Below are 15,243 nucleotides of genomic sequence, written 5' to 3' on the forward strand. Positions count from 1 at the left end.
AGCTGGGTTATGTCTCACAGTCGTGGGGTAGGGGGTTAGAATTTCAGCGGCAGCCCTCCTGTGTACCCCAGCACATGTGCTGTCACTCACGAACTGATGAGAGAGAAAGAGAGACAGAGATGAAGAGAGAAGCAGGGCAGCTGTTGGTGGTGTAGAAAGAAACAGTCTCTTGACCAGTTGGGAGTAAGTTAGTAAACTTTATTATACACTTAAGCGTAAAGGACAGAAAACAGAAAGACAATACATATATAAGTATGAAACATGTAAACACTATTTCAGTGAAAGGTAATAAAAGACAAATGCTTGAAATGTAAATAAGATTTTTCCTTCTTTAAGGCTGTGAATTCAGTTCAATCTCTACTAATCTAGTGTCTCACCTAAATTAAATCATTGCTCATGGATTATGTTAAATAAAAATGAACTAGCACCATCTTGGAGTTCAAACTAGGAGGCACTCTCTCCAAAAATGCAACATGGGTGCCACAAAAAATTATTTGAATTCTTTCTCTCTGTTGCTGACACATCTTCTCCATCAGTAGTTTTCCTATATTTTTATTATCTTCAACATTGTACATCAACACTGAAGACTTTCAAACTTTGATATTGGCTGCAAAATGCTGCGATAGCCATGCTGGTTAGGAGTTTGACAACGTCACAGTGTCAGTGTCACCAGTAAAGGCGCCACACCTCCTCCTCCATGCTTCACAGTGGGAACCACACATTCAGGAATCGTCCCTTCACCCTCTCTACGTCTAACTTAACCACGGTGGCTAGAACCAAAGGTATACGATATTGATTAGTACAGTAGTTGTAGTAGCACTGATTCGACTCATCCTACCTCTGCACGAGACAACTGATGGAGCAAATCACTTTAAAAAGCCATTCACATCACAAATTCACTCTTGGTGATGTGGTCTGTGAATTGTAAACCATCATGTCTGGATCAATGTTTAAGTTGTAAGGCTGCGTGTGTTGAACCTCTCTGTCCAGCGCGCTGAGTTTTTTCGCCCTCACACATTCAGAACATTCAACCATAACTCTTTGATCTCCTGCTATTTTGAGCACTTTGTTAAAGTAGACGATGAAGAACTCTGGTGCCCTCCGGGTGGTGTCAAAGCCGAGATTAAGATGTTCATGGTGCTTAAAGTGTTACTCGAACCATGACCGATGACATGTGCTCCAGACAACTTCCAGTGCTGCAGGAAGAGGTTGTTGTCGTCCTCCTTGGAGTGAGAGCTTTAGAAAGTGGGAGTGGGAGCTTTAGTTTGCTTTGATTGCTCAGACGTTCTCAGGGGAGACACAAGCATCAGAAAAGAAGTGTTTGGCATGATGGGATGGGTGGACGATGGGGAATTGGAGTCCAGATCTCTTCCCCACTACTTTCAACACTCATCAGCACCCTGCTCACAGGTCAAAGGCCAATACAAACTTTTAGAAAGTAAACAACTTCACACCACGTCGGCCTGTCTTTCACCAGAGGGAATCTCATTTACTCGCAGACACGTAATTGTGTTGAAAACCAAAAGCAAACTTGAACAACCACACAAGGAATCAACCAGTCATCTCCTCTCGATGGGAACGTGCACTGACAAGACCGACCCCAAGATGCCGCTGGTGTTACAGCCCAGAAACTCTTATGCTACAAAGAAGAGCCGTGAAATGACTGAGTGTGTTGGCAGACTGACTGCGTGCTGAGTGGGTGTCTGCATGCTTCCATGTGTCAGTGTGTGTTTATAAATGTGTGTGTGTGTGAGAGAGAGAGGGAGACAGAGTGTGTGTGTGTGTTCTGGTATAAAAGCGTGATTTTACAGCACCTGTCTCTGTCATTTCAGACAGAGGCAGTTGGCAGGAGCCATCCTAATGTTTTTCTTTTATCAACCCCCCCGACTTCCCTAAGAACAGGCTCTTTTACCAGAGTGTATGCAGACATATCATGCTGAGCTAGAAGAACATCAGTTGTCCATGAAGTAGATAAATGTTTATAAATAAAAGGGAGAAAGAAACACCAACATATCTAAAGGTGATACTTGAAATGTACGAGTTAAAACAATTCAAATGTTGCTGAAACTATTCTCTCAGTGCTCTGCTGCCCACTGTTGGCAGAAACAACAGCTCACATCAACCCTGAAGTATGCATGTAATCACCCAGCTGTATGAACGATAATAATAAAAGCACCAGAGCAAGTTTCTCGTCAGAACAATATTTACCCTATTAGAACAAAAGTGTAAACCATGCTTGCAAATTCTGGGATGGGAATTAATTGCATTTGATAATTAAATACATATATTTCAAACCTTCTTTTCTTAATTTTTCCTCTGCAAATTAAAGAAAAATATTGTGAGCAGTGCAACAAGGCGTAAACACATCACACGTATTTCATGATGTTTCTGGTGATGTGATGAGTAAATTCTATGTCCACTCATCTGAGGCTTAAAGAAAAACACTAAATTGCATCTTTTACTGCCGTTTCTCTACATAACCCTTTAAATCAGTTTTGTTTGGAGTTTGAACCAGATTACTGCTTTAGGCTCTCTCTGACACTAAACTTGCTTGTTAGTGATGCAGCTCGCTTTTCTTCAGGTGTAAATCTGCTGTTCAAGGTCAAAGGTCAAATTAACCAAATCACCGATATCTTTTATCTTTAATTTTTTCTCTTTTCCGATGTTTTGGGTTATTTTACTCCATATTTACAAAGATTAAAAACAGCATCTTTCAGGAAAGACGACATGCAGAAGCAACATTTGTGCACTGCACCATGTTGTCAACTTTAAATTAGTGAAAAACACCATACCCAACCACACACACCAAAATTAGATCATCAGGTGTCAAAGGCTTGTTCGTGCAGGATCCCACTGAGGCGATAATAGTAGAGAAGACTTGTGGTGCTCTTGAAGCTGGAGTCAGGTCACTACAAACATTCTTCTCAACACACGGGAGGCTTGGACCCCCACTGATCAGGAAATAAGGAACCCAACCTGGTAGCTGTCTGGCTCAGCAGGCAGACAGTAACACTATTAATGATGAATATTGGAGGGTAGAAGAGGAAACATGTATTTGGTTTTCACCCTGTATCGCTGACACCTATGAGAGGAACAGAGGTGAAACATCTGGAAATCTACAATTGTTTGCATCATTTTTAATATATAATATAATATAATTGTTATATATATATTAATATTATTTATTATATATAATAATAAAGGTAAGGAACAATATCAGTCATTAAGATGTTGTTTAATTAACAGCACTTGAGAGAAGAGAAAACATCTCTAATGGACAAATTACATCTTTAAGGGTTATTTAGATTTTTACAACTGACAAAATTATTTATGTTTTATCCACCCTGGAGCAAAACACATACAAATTATCTTCTGAATATAGACATGTTTCAATTTGTTTTGAAAGCAGTACATATTTACTTTTTGCTGTGTATGTTGTTTACCTGCAGAGGGCAGTGTTACACCATGTAAGAGATCAACCACAAAGGGAAGAAGAGAAAGGAAACTTGTGAAACCTAAGGATTTGTCTAATAAGAGATGAAGGAGAATATAACAAATAATGACCCTGAGAATGAAGAGAGAAAAATAGTGAGCAGGAAAAACAGCAGACACAGACTCACAGTAAAATTCAGTCTCTTAATCAAACACAAAACTTCACAGACACAAGAGTGTGGCAACATGCAACACTTTACGTATTTCACATAGAACACGGTTTACTGTAATAATCTGCATGAAGGTAGTTAGTCATCTTGTTTACTACAACGTCTGAACTTGCATTTTACTATTTTGTAAAAAGTCAGTGCAGAAAAACAATGGTGAATAAAAAGCCTCGAACAACACAATGAAACATTTCCAAATACAACAGTGAGGGGAGGCGAGTGTGTGTGCGTGTGTGAGCAGGAGGTGTTTGGGTTACTGCAGCTCTGCCTTCACCCCAGTCAGCCTCCACTAGGGTGGGTTGCCAATTAGAGCCAACACATATGACACACTTGACTCCCCCGCTTGAACCATGGCTGGAGATAATAGGCCTCTTCCTGCAGCACAATCGATGACATACTGTCCCAGGGTGAATGTCTGCCTCGCTACACACACACACACACACACACACACACACACACACACACACACACACACACACACACACACACACACAGGCAACGCACATACACCCCTTGCTTTCTCTCCTCTCTACCTCTTATCTGTCAGAGAGTAAAATGTCAGCTTTCTGTTTCTTACTCAGAAATATACAACCAACACACGCGCTCGCCTCTGCTCTCTTTCTTTTGTCCTGTTTTTTTCCTTTTCAACAATGACTTCCACCCAGAAAAACAGACCCTATTATCCACAGTTAGATAAGATACTGCAAAAAAAAAAAATCATCTCACGAGCATAGTGAGGTCATGTATACATAGATAGCTAATGCAGCAGTTAAGTGTGTTCATACTGTATGTCTAGCTTAAGCCACAGGAGGCGTCTGAGGGCACCTGAGTCATGGGGATTACAGACATTACGGTAATGGATATCTGCTGTATACAGTAATAGGCGCACGGCTTGCATGAACTTGCTCTCAGTTATAGGTCATGACATTGTTGTTCCTGACTTGCATCTTGTTAGACGCCGGCTCTCAATATGACCCAATATGGCTGGGTCATGGCTGGCAAAGCCAAAGCATAACCATTGCGTCAGTACAACTTCACAATGCTCTGTGTGATGCAAACCCGCACATGTAACATCATCCCCTCAGCGCTGAGCCTTTAATGCTCGATTTCTTGGGGAAAAAATGTGTGTGTCTGTCTGTGTAGTTGTGTGTGTGTGTGTGTGTGTGTGTGTGTGCACTGAGGAGTCAGTGCTGCTCTTTGCATTGCCGGGGGAAAAAGAAGTGGAGGGTTGGAGAGTAGTTGTGAGATGGAGGAGAGTGGATAAAGGCCTATGCATGGCTTTTTTGGATGGGGGGCACGGGCAAAATTGAGGAGATGGGTAGATGGGGATGGGTGGGGGTTGCTTGACAGTTGTGTGCGTGCGTGAGCCTAATCTGCCTCCATCAGCTGTCAGAGTCAGGGATGTCAGGGCTACTAAGGCTCCTGGTCCTCCCTCTCTCTCTCTCTCCCTCTCCCTCTATCTGTCTCTCCCTGTCTTCACTGGCAATGTCATGTTGTCAGCCCACATATGCTCGTCTGCAGTGGAGGGGGTCGGAAGGGGGGTGGGGGGGGGGGTGTAGGGGAGTCGGATGGAGGAGACATAGGCACATGGGCAGCCTCCGTCTTTTTCCTGTCGCTGTCGACACTTGTCTTATTGCCTGTGTTCCACTGACGCTGTTCCCTATAACCCCTTCAGCTCCCCCTGTCCTCTCTCCCTGCTGCCGTCCTCTCTCTCTCTGCATGGAGAACATCAGAGGCGGCACTTCGTTGATTTGACAATTACACTCACAGGGCTTTTACTTCCAGCATAATTTTGTCTGCCTGCCTCTTTGTGTTCATTTAATATCACTGCGGACTTTGTAGTCTCTTTCATTTGGTGCATCAAGTACAGACTCCGTCCTTCAGAGGATTTGTGCCCAGCAGTGATGCTGATCTGAAGTTGATCCTAAGCTCTGACCTCCTGTGCTGGGAGGGAAGGCATTCAACTCCAGGGTGATGATGTGTTGGTTTCTGGTACTCACAACATAAGACATGTTTAAAAAACAGCTTTGTGTCTCTCAGTAACAGCAGCCACGAGTTCATAACCTTTACATTTAAACTACAGAGTTATATGTGTCTGATTTTCAGTCTTTGACAATCTGTACCTGTGTTACCTGAGCTAAACATCTAAATAAAAAATGATCTGCTGTTTAATAAGTTTCACCTTTTTTTTTCTACCTCCATACTTAACTGGTAATTTCATTGTCATTCTTACTGTTTATTAATGTTCAATTTCAGTATTGAATGTTTTCAAACAAAATTATATTATTAGTTAGTATTTTGCTGTTGTTTTACAAAAAAGAACATGAAGAATGATTAAAAATATTTATTTCCAGACTACTAGTCTGGGGATTCTCAGCTGTTGTTGTTGAAAGACGGTGAATTTACTATTTGCAAGATCAGATGCTTAGCTACGTGACTCAAATATAATTTTCAGTGCTTTGATCACCATAAACTAAATTCTGCTCACTTCCATCTCAATACAATAGACGCAAAAACCTGTAGTCTGTACATTTTAAAACCTGGACAAATAAATAGAAATCTTTCTGCTTGGTTTGATACCACTAGAGGTGAAAAAAATAAACTCTTTCATTGTTGTTATGAAGCTAAAATGCTGCGTGCCTGTTTGTCCACTGGCTGTTTTCTGTAATTTTGCTCAGTTTATTTTATTTCATAGTGGGTTTAAACTTAAAAAAAAGTTTGTTGTTAATGACAGTTTCCTCAGGGGCTCTACTGAATGTCAATACCTACAGTGCATTTATTTGTACTCTGCATTTATTGCTTTTTTTGTTACTGGGAGATTTCTTCAAGTAATACATTTAGTTTCTAAGGAGACTTTTACATTCAGAACAGGATAGTGATATAATAGTGATGATAATATTTAGTCTGGTCTTTACATTTTTGACTCCAGATCAAAAACCATAGGCTCAACTGTCCTGGGTAACGAGAGGCCCATATGCCAAACACAGCAGTCAAGCGTTCATATAGTGTATATATATATATATATATATATATATGTATGTGGTACAGTGCTCTCGCCCCGGTGACTTGCCCCTGGCACCTGCCACAGGGAGCTTTGAGACCACCTGTCAATCAAACTCAGATGACCCATCTCTCTCCTTTCTTATGATTTATAATGAAACTCTTGACTAATTCGTTACATCCCATCCCCCGCTCTTTGTCTCCCAGTTTACACACAAAGATGATATCTTTATATGTGCCCACCGGAGCGCACCGCCTCAGTGTCTCACCATGTACGCTGCATGTTACCCACAAATCCAATGTATTGTACAATATCCCTGCATGAACAGATTATTGTTCTGTAGCTCATTCTGCTACAGGGTTCCTATTGAACCGAGATACAACCCTGTCTGAAGATTTCTAGTCCACAGGATATTACAGGAGAGCAGCTTTAACCGGGAGCAGGTCAGGATTCACATCAAGACTATGCCTGAAAAGATTTGTGTTAAAGATTAATTTGAGTTCTAACAACTATGGAAATCTCTGGATCAGGCTGAGAGGTATTTCTAATTAATGTTAATATTTAGCCTCAGCCATAATATGTATGATTCATAAAAAGTGATCAATGGCATAAAGCTTTCATGAGCAACTCCTGTGCATCATCACACTTTCACACCCACACCTGCACGCAAGCAAAGAAACACAAATGTGATCAATGAAAACTCATGTCACACACTGACACAAACACACACACTCACACACCCCTTCTGGCTATGAGTACCCTTGCCCAGAGTGCTCCCTTGCTGCCGTCTCCATAGCAGGCAGGGAGACTGTCTGAGTGCTTTATGTTTGCTATAACACAGAGTCATCACTGTCAGAGCCATTGATTTGTCAACAACATAGTGATACACTGTAGATGGATAATGGCCCATCTTGTGCACGGTTACTGCATTTTTCTGGACAGCCAAGGAGCATCTGTTTTTTTCTTGTTCTCTATTTCCTTCCTCCACCTCCTTTTAAACCTCCCTCTCCCGCACTCGCCGACACGCACACATCCTCGCAGTTTGAAAGCAATGAAAGAAAAGCAATGTGTCTTGTTCAGCTACTAAATAGCTGTATGGTTTGTGTCTCCTGAGGTGGCTGCACATCAGTGGCTAGCCCATCTATCAGGCCAATGCACGGCCCTCAAACCTCCAAGTATAAAGATGATATATACCTCACCTTCTGAAAAGGGCACGGAAAAAGATGGATGGATATGGAAAGTGTGTCAGTTACAGATAAATGAATCAAAATGGAGTGACTGAGAGAGAGAAAGAAGAGAATTGAAGGAGGGAAACCGGGAACATTTGGAAATATGGCTGACAAATTGGATCTGACACTTGGTCAAAATGCTGTTTAATAATGATGTAACCTAGTTACATTTCGCATAAATAATAAAATATATACATTGAATATTGAATATTTGAATGAAAACTTCAGTCTGAAACACAACACATCAGTTGTCAAAGTCTTTCTACATTTACAAAAGATGGCCAGTTAAGTTTGATATATCCTTTGGACCTGTCTGAAACATTTTAATTAGCACTTATGTTGCTGCAGTGACTTCATGTTTACATAGTTGATTGCTTTTGACTGGACACTCCTATTGATGTTTCCTAGCAAGCCTTCTACTGTTAAGTTCAACCTTGACACCATACTTTCTTTCACACGTGCAAGTTTAAAGCTAGAGGAACTTAATAAGAAAGCATCACACACAAACTTAGTGATTTATAAATCGCTGGCAGAACCCAGTCCAAGCTCCTGGCACTCGTCTCCCATTCCCTCCACTGTTTGATTAAACAGTACTTTTCCCCCTTATCTGGGCTGTTGCTGCATGAAGGAGCTATCTGCTGTGTGACTGGCAGACTACTGCCTGCTGCCTCTGATAGCATTCCACTTTGGTTAGGTAAATAGGAACTTAACTGAACTGAGACAATTTAAACAGTCTAAATGTAAGGAGATTAAAAACTGGCCAAACAGTGACTGAGCACAGGGATGCATCACGGCTGGTTATGCACTGCTGCAGGAATGAGAAACACACATATGAGGTTGTGCATGGCACACACACACACACACACACACACACACACACACACACACACACACACACACACACACACACACACACACACACACACACACACACACACACACACACACACACACACACACACTTCACAAAGTCAAACAGAAAGACAAACGAATCAGAGATGTTCAGGAGGATGCAGGATGAGAGGACACAACCAAAGCAGCCTTTGGTTGTTTTTGTTGCCTTGGTGCTCTCTGACCTACAAAATCACTGCGCCAAATTTTGTAAATACACACACACACACGCAAACAGAGGACACACACATATGTATAATCACTATAATCACTATTTTCCAACCCTAAAGCTCGTCTTAACCTTAAATCAGGTCTTCACCCTGGGATGTAAGAATTCATGTTATGAGGACACATGATATGATTGTGTAAACGGATTCATGTTCACACACAGACACACACACACAAAGCAAAATGGCATGAGGCAGGCAAAGCAGGATGGACCTGGGGACAAGTTTCCGCCTGGACGCCCTCATATCCGAGCCGACTCCTGCCCTGCTCTGCCCACAGGCCGTTCCAGACTGGCCAGTCGAGTGAGCGACCTACCCTGACTCTAACGCTGTGTGGCAGGGAGACCTAGAGACAGATGTTCCCTGCCAGTGGCATGTTGCTGAAGAGGAGATCGTATCCCCGTGCAGCATACAGTATGTGTCTACGAAGACAGAGGGAGACAGAGAGAGAAACTGAATGTTTGATTGGTGATGTTGGGAGGAAGAAGGAGGAACAGCAGTGAGTGGGTGGTGGTCATGGTGTGGGGGGTGTAAAAGGAGAAATAAATCAAGTCAAAGCAATTCGTGGCAATGACTGCTGCAGTGCCATTAGGAATCCTATCACGCAGCAGCTCCTCCGAGCTGTCAGCAGACGCAGGTCGACAGCAGGCCAAAGAGGAATTTTAATTTTCCCTCCTGTCTCACAGCTCTCACCTCAGATACATTTTCTAACTGCACACCCAGCCTGCCAATAGAAGCATTCACACTCACCCTCCACACTGGATTGAAGTTACTTTCACACAACGACAATTCATGACAGTTGCAAAAGTCTGGCGCAGTTTAAAGTTGTTACATCTGTTTGTAAATTCACAAAGATTACAAATACTTTTTTAGGAACATTTAAATTTAAGCTGTATATTGAATAAAAACTACATCAACTAGTTATTAACGTTTAATTTCTTTTCTGCCTTCAAAACAGTGAGCAGTGTATAAACACAAAGTAAAGTAACAGTGTTTTAAGACAGGACAGAGCTGGAAAGTGTTAAAGTTCCCTTTTCATTCATGACATGTAGAAGATAACATGGTAATATAACACATCCACAACACTTATTCCTTACATTTAAATTAAAATGTATGTATGTAGAGATTGCATGTAATATGGTGCACTTAATGTTTTCGGAGTTTGTAATGTTGAAAGTAACTTCTGACGTTAATATCTGACAATACAGTTTGTAATAAAGCTGAAGGTGGAATTTTGTTTTTGTGCTGTCAAACAATAAAGCTGTTAAAGCTGAATTTGAACTCATTCAAAGATGCTATTTTAGGCAATGACTTTTAACAAAAGGTTATTTCAAACAAGTCACGACATGCAGTGCAAAAAATTCAGTAAATTATAATAAAACATATTGAAACATGATGAATTACTGATACTGACATGCTAGAAATAGGATCTCTTCTAGATGCAATTTAATAGAAAATATAAGACAAATTACAGATCTGAAAACCTCCAAAGTCAAATGAGAGTTTCGAGAGGCTAAGTAAACACACACAGACGAGTTGTGTGTCTAGTTGTTGAGAGAAGAGGAGAATGTGGTTATAACACTGCCCGAGCAGAACAGGGCAGAGTAATGCTGCACATTTCTCCTCTCAGCTGCCACATTAATGAGCAGACAAAATGGCCACTGTTGAATAATTAATATGCGGGTCCATTAACAAGGCATTAGAATGCATTCTATCTCTTATTGATTTTTTCCCTGTCTTTCTTTTAGTTGAAAACTTTTACTCCATCCGTACACCACTCTGCATCCAGCGCTGGCGACAATGAAATATGGCTGCTGGTGTTTAAATGTCAGCTTTGTAATTACACATGGAGCCACGAACTGGGCAATCCCGCGGCCTGAGGGCCTCTGATTTATGGTCAGGCGCTGATGGTAACCACACAGACAAACATCCGTTCCACTCACACACCAAACTGAAACTCAGACTGCACACCTATCTGTTTACAGTAGATCCACTGTTTATCCATTAGGTTTGTGCTTTTATGCACAGATAGTAAATAAAAGACTGAGTGCAGCACATGTAGCACGTCTTACTTACTCCTTCCTACTTTTGGGGCACAAAATGCATAAATTAATGTTTCTTTTTTAAATGAACCTCTTACTAATGTCACATTTTACCCAGTGTTCCTAACTTACTTTCTACATATGTACTCTAAAATATGAATATCAAAAGACAAACAGTCTGTACATTGAAGTGTTAAAAAGCCCACACCCCTGCTTTAATGCTGGAAAAAATATGTCAATTAATTAATTAGCTCTTAAGACATTTTTATATCTTTATTTTCTCTGCTATGTCAGTTTATTTTTAAGTCTGTGGAACGACTATCCTATGGTTTATTTTTTTGTTTCTTGCTCTGATGAATATATTAATTGTAAAGTGTTTTGACACAGATGTTGTAAGAATGCATCTTAGTAAACCGCAACAATTCTGAGATTATTAACTGTTAAAATAACAGAAAATCAATTCCAGTCTTTCAGGATCAAGTGAGGATTTGGTGCTTTTTTATTACACCGTGAATTAAACTTGAAAACAAAAATGAAGCAACACGAAGAAATAACTTAGACTCACATAATAGGCACATTGTGATGGAGACTTTTAGACATTTTAGACTAAACAATTAATCAATAAATCTTGAAGTGATTACCACTTTAATTGAAGATGAGAACGAGCGTTGCTGCCCTTCACAACTTTATCTTTACCATTGCATCGATTCAGAAATGGACAAAAGTGTCACTCCTCCTTCCAGTGTCTGTTACGCTCTTTTGAAGTGTAACCTTGCCCCCCCCCCTTCCTCCTCCCTATGCTTTTGCTCAGCGGTCTAACACACTCTAGTGGCATGTGGGACACCCCGGTTCAATACACCCTCCCTTACGCACTCCGCCCATCAGTCAGATTCTAGGCACAGATACCTGCTGGGAAAACCAATCTATATCTGGACGAATGGAGGAGGAGAGGCGAGGCCAGATCAATGTACAGATATTGATACACGCAGCCATGCAAGGAGACTACACTCCTTCTGAACTCATTCTCTCTCTCACTGAAAAGATTAGGAATCGAGATGAACTGCTGAGTAAGGTGTGTGTGTGTGTGTGTGTGTAGATGACAAAGACACACTGTAACACACTGGCAGATATTACAGATAGAGCAGAAGGAGAGAGGAGCGAGAAGAGAGGGAGTGAATGGAGATACGTAGTAGCCTCACAGATTACCACCACAGAGCTCAGTAATGGTGTGAGGGGAACGCGTCAATAATAAATACCTACCATTACACCACGGTGGACTGCTGCAGCAGTCTGTACAGCACGACACCTGCTGACTCTGTGATCTCCCCTAAATTACACTGATGCTCTCACACTGAGTTTCTGCGGACTACCACACACACTGACTGCATCAAACACAGACAGATTTACAGCATGTCTATGCACAGTTGTATTCATAAAATCACACACGTGGCTGTAGCACTGAATTAATTTTCCAGCTGAGTACAGAGGTTGAGTGTCACGCTCTGATCCCCTTTTCTGACGGCTCCCTGTTGGGGTCTTGATTTTTTTAAGGCTTCCTCCCTCTCCTCAAAGAGACAAGGCCTGACATCCAGGTGTTTTATAGTATTTGTGGCTCTGATCATCCATCAAGCCGATCGATCACTCTCCCAGCAGTTTTTATTAATGATCTTGTCAGCCAGCCCGCTCTTGGGTGCAGCCGCTTGTCCAGAATGATAGATCATTAGCTAGTCTGCCTGCTATTTATTCTCTCATGACCTTGTCTCTCTCCATTGTTGAGTGGGCCGAGTTATGAAAGCTAGAACATGATAATTCACCATCGATTCTGTTTTTTTTTTTCCCAAAAAAGTTTTTTTAGTATTTATATCACATCATAACAAGTACTTACTAACTTCAAGTAGTAGTGATTATTCAACATTGATGTCAAGATGGGGCGATATACTGTTGGATATTAAAACAGCAGATCTAAATAAATAAAAAATAGTAACTCTAGAAGCCAAATGTAGTGGAGAAAAACATATAAGATATCCTCCCCTGGAATGCTGTAGTGTAGTATATTAAAAGTAATCAAATGAAAAGAATTCAGGTACCAGTGTCTTAGTGTAATCACTCAAGTACAATAACTGGACACAGAAGTGGTGCCGTCATTTTTTGAACATCACACAATGAGACAAATTGAAATAAAACGTAGAGTTATGAGAAACAAAGAGTAGATGAAAGGAAAAAAAATTTGCCAGGGAGAGACACAAAAAAAGGACAACAGAGAAAACAGAAAGTTTCACAGGAACAAAGCCCGAGGCTGAGCCGGTGAGGTGTAAGTAGGTTTAGAATAAACATGAGCTCCATGTAAACAACAACCTGCCACTACAAGCATTGGTTACGTACCCTCGCGGACCTGGTGGGTTTCTGGATTCACTGATGTGTGTTTGTATGTGTGTGCTGTGTACTCAGGGTGTCCCTGGGGCTGAAGAGCCCCTGCCTGTCATCTTCCGATCACTCCTCTCTCTACCCGCTAACACGCATAAAGCCTGTCATGTTGATCAAGTGGCCGCAGGCCCGAAGCCTTTTTGTGATTGTGTACACATGGAAGTTTGACTGTATAATTGTAGCTTGATTTTCTGTTTCAGTCTGCAGTGTACAACAGAGCAGCAATGTTTAAGTGCCCTATGGTGAATTGAGAGGCTATTGTGTTTCTGGCGTATTACTTCAGTCTGACCTGTTTATTATGCAGTCAGTGTTCAAAGAGGAGAAGCAGCAACTTCTTTCGCCTCCAGAATCCTTCGTGATGGACGACTTCGCTGTTCGCAGCAGAGTGACAGGCTGACTCGGGCTTCTGCGGATACAGAGTGACAGAGTTTCAAAGTACAGACATGCACAACTTCAAATGCAAATGTGTGAAATGCAGCGAGAGCATCACTACAGTGTTGATCTATCTGCATCGTAAAGTATAAATATGAATGACTGCATATCAGACCCTGCACTATGAAGCTCCTCAGGCACATTTCTGAATTGTTTTTCACTTGTAGTAACCTGAAATCTTAAGAATCTTGTTCATTGAGTAAACACAGGAGTCTAGTTTACTTGGCGACAGAGCTTTTGTGCAGTGTTTTCCTACTGTTGCTGAATGAAGATCTGTGAGATAAGATCGAAAGCTCCACTAACATCAACATCCACGGCCAAAGAAAGGATCTTCTCAAGACCTATTCATGTCTTCACTCTTTTGTTTAAAGTAATAGTTCATTTTGCAGAGAGTTGACAAATCTGCAATCGATGATCTTAAATCATCTCCGTGAACTAAAGATGAAGCTAGAATCAGGAGATCGTTAGCGTTAACGATAATCGAATGCTACTCACACATTCAGGAGTACACGTTTACATCATTCCAGCTTCGTGAGGGGTTAAAACACTCAAGATTAATTATTATTAAGTTAGACTTCAACTGCTTTGATTCAAAAGTACTTTGTAGCTTTCGCTGAGAACATTGCTTCATAGATAACCAATGCAACCACATGATTCTTTTGTTGTTGTTTTTGTTGCAACTTAATTGATTGCTCTTAGGTCTGTGTCCACCCTGTGACCAAATAGCCAACTGTCACACATTTCTGTCTGCCTTCAACCAGGTGTGTGGTGAGATAAGATTCTGCAAAGCGCGTACGGAAAATGAATCAATTATTGAACCAACTGGCATTCCACCAGAGCCTGATGTAGTAAAAAAACAACAACTCCTGAAACGTATTATTGTTTCAATTCTTTGTTGGCTTGTGATGCCACCTGGTTCCAATGTCTGAACAGGATGCTAAATTAGTCTTGCAGGCAAAAAGTACATAAAAAAGTCAAAGTGTGACAAAGCAAAAAGACACCAAAGCAAAACTCTTCCTTAACCTCTTTGTATCATCTGCTTTGTCAAACTTTGCCGCTCTATGGGTCTCAAACAACCTCACCGGTGTCCCCCATAACCCCCCAACTAGGACCCTGGGGCTCAATAAGCAACCATCTGCAAACAGCCTCTTATACCACGCTCCAGCAAACACAGGGAGGGAGTGGAGAGAGAAAGAGAAAGAGGGGGTGAAGGTAGTTCAAGGGCACTAGTCCTCCATCAAGCTCATGTCCAGGGAATGTGCACGAGCCAAGAAGTAGAACCCATCTCGAGTGTCCCCCCCCCCTAAAAACACACACCTACAGTACAGTGCACCTATT

The sequence above is a fragment of the Anabas testudineus genome, chromosome 3 (assembly GCF_900324465.2).
Source record: "Anabas testudineus chromosome 3, fAnaTes1.2, whole genome shotgun sequence".
Classification (NCBI taxonomy): Eukaryota; Metazoa; Chordata; class Actinopteri; order Anabantiformes; family Anabantidae; genus Anabas; species Anabas testudineus.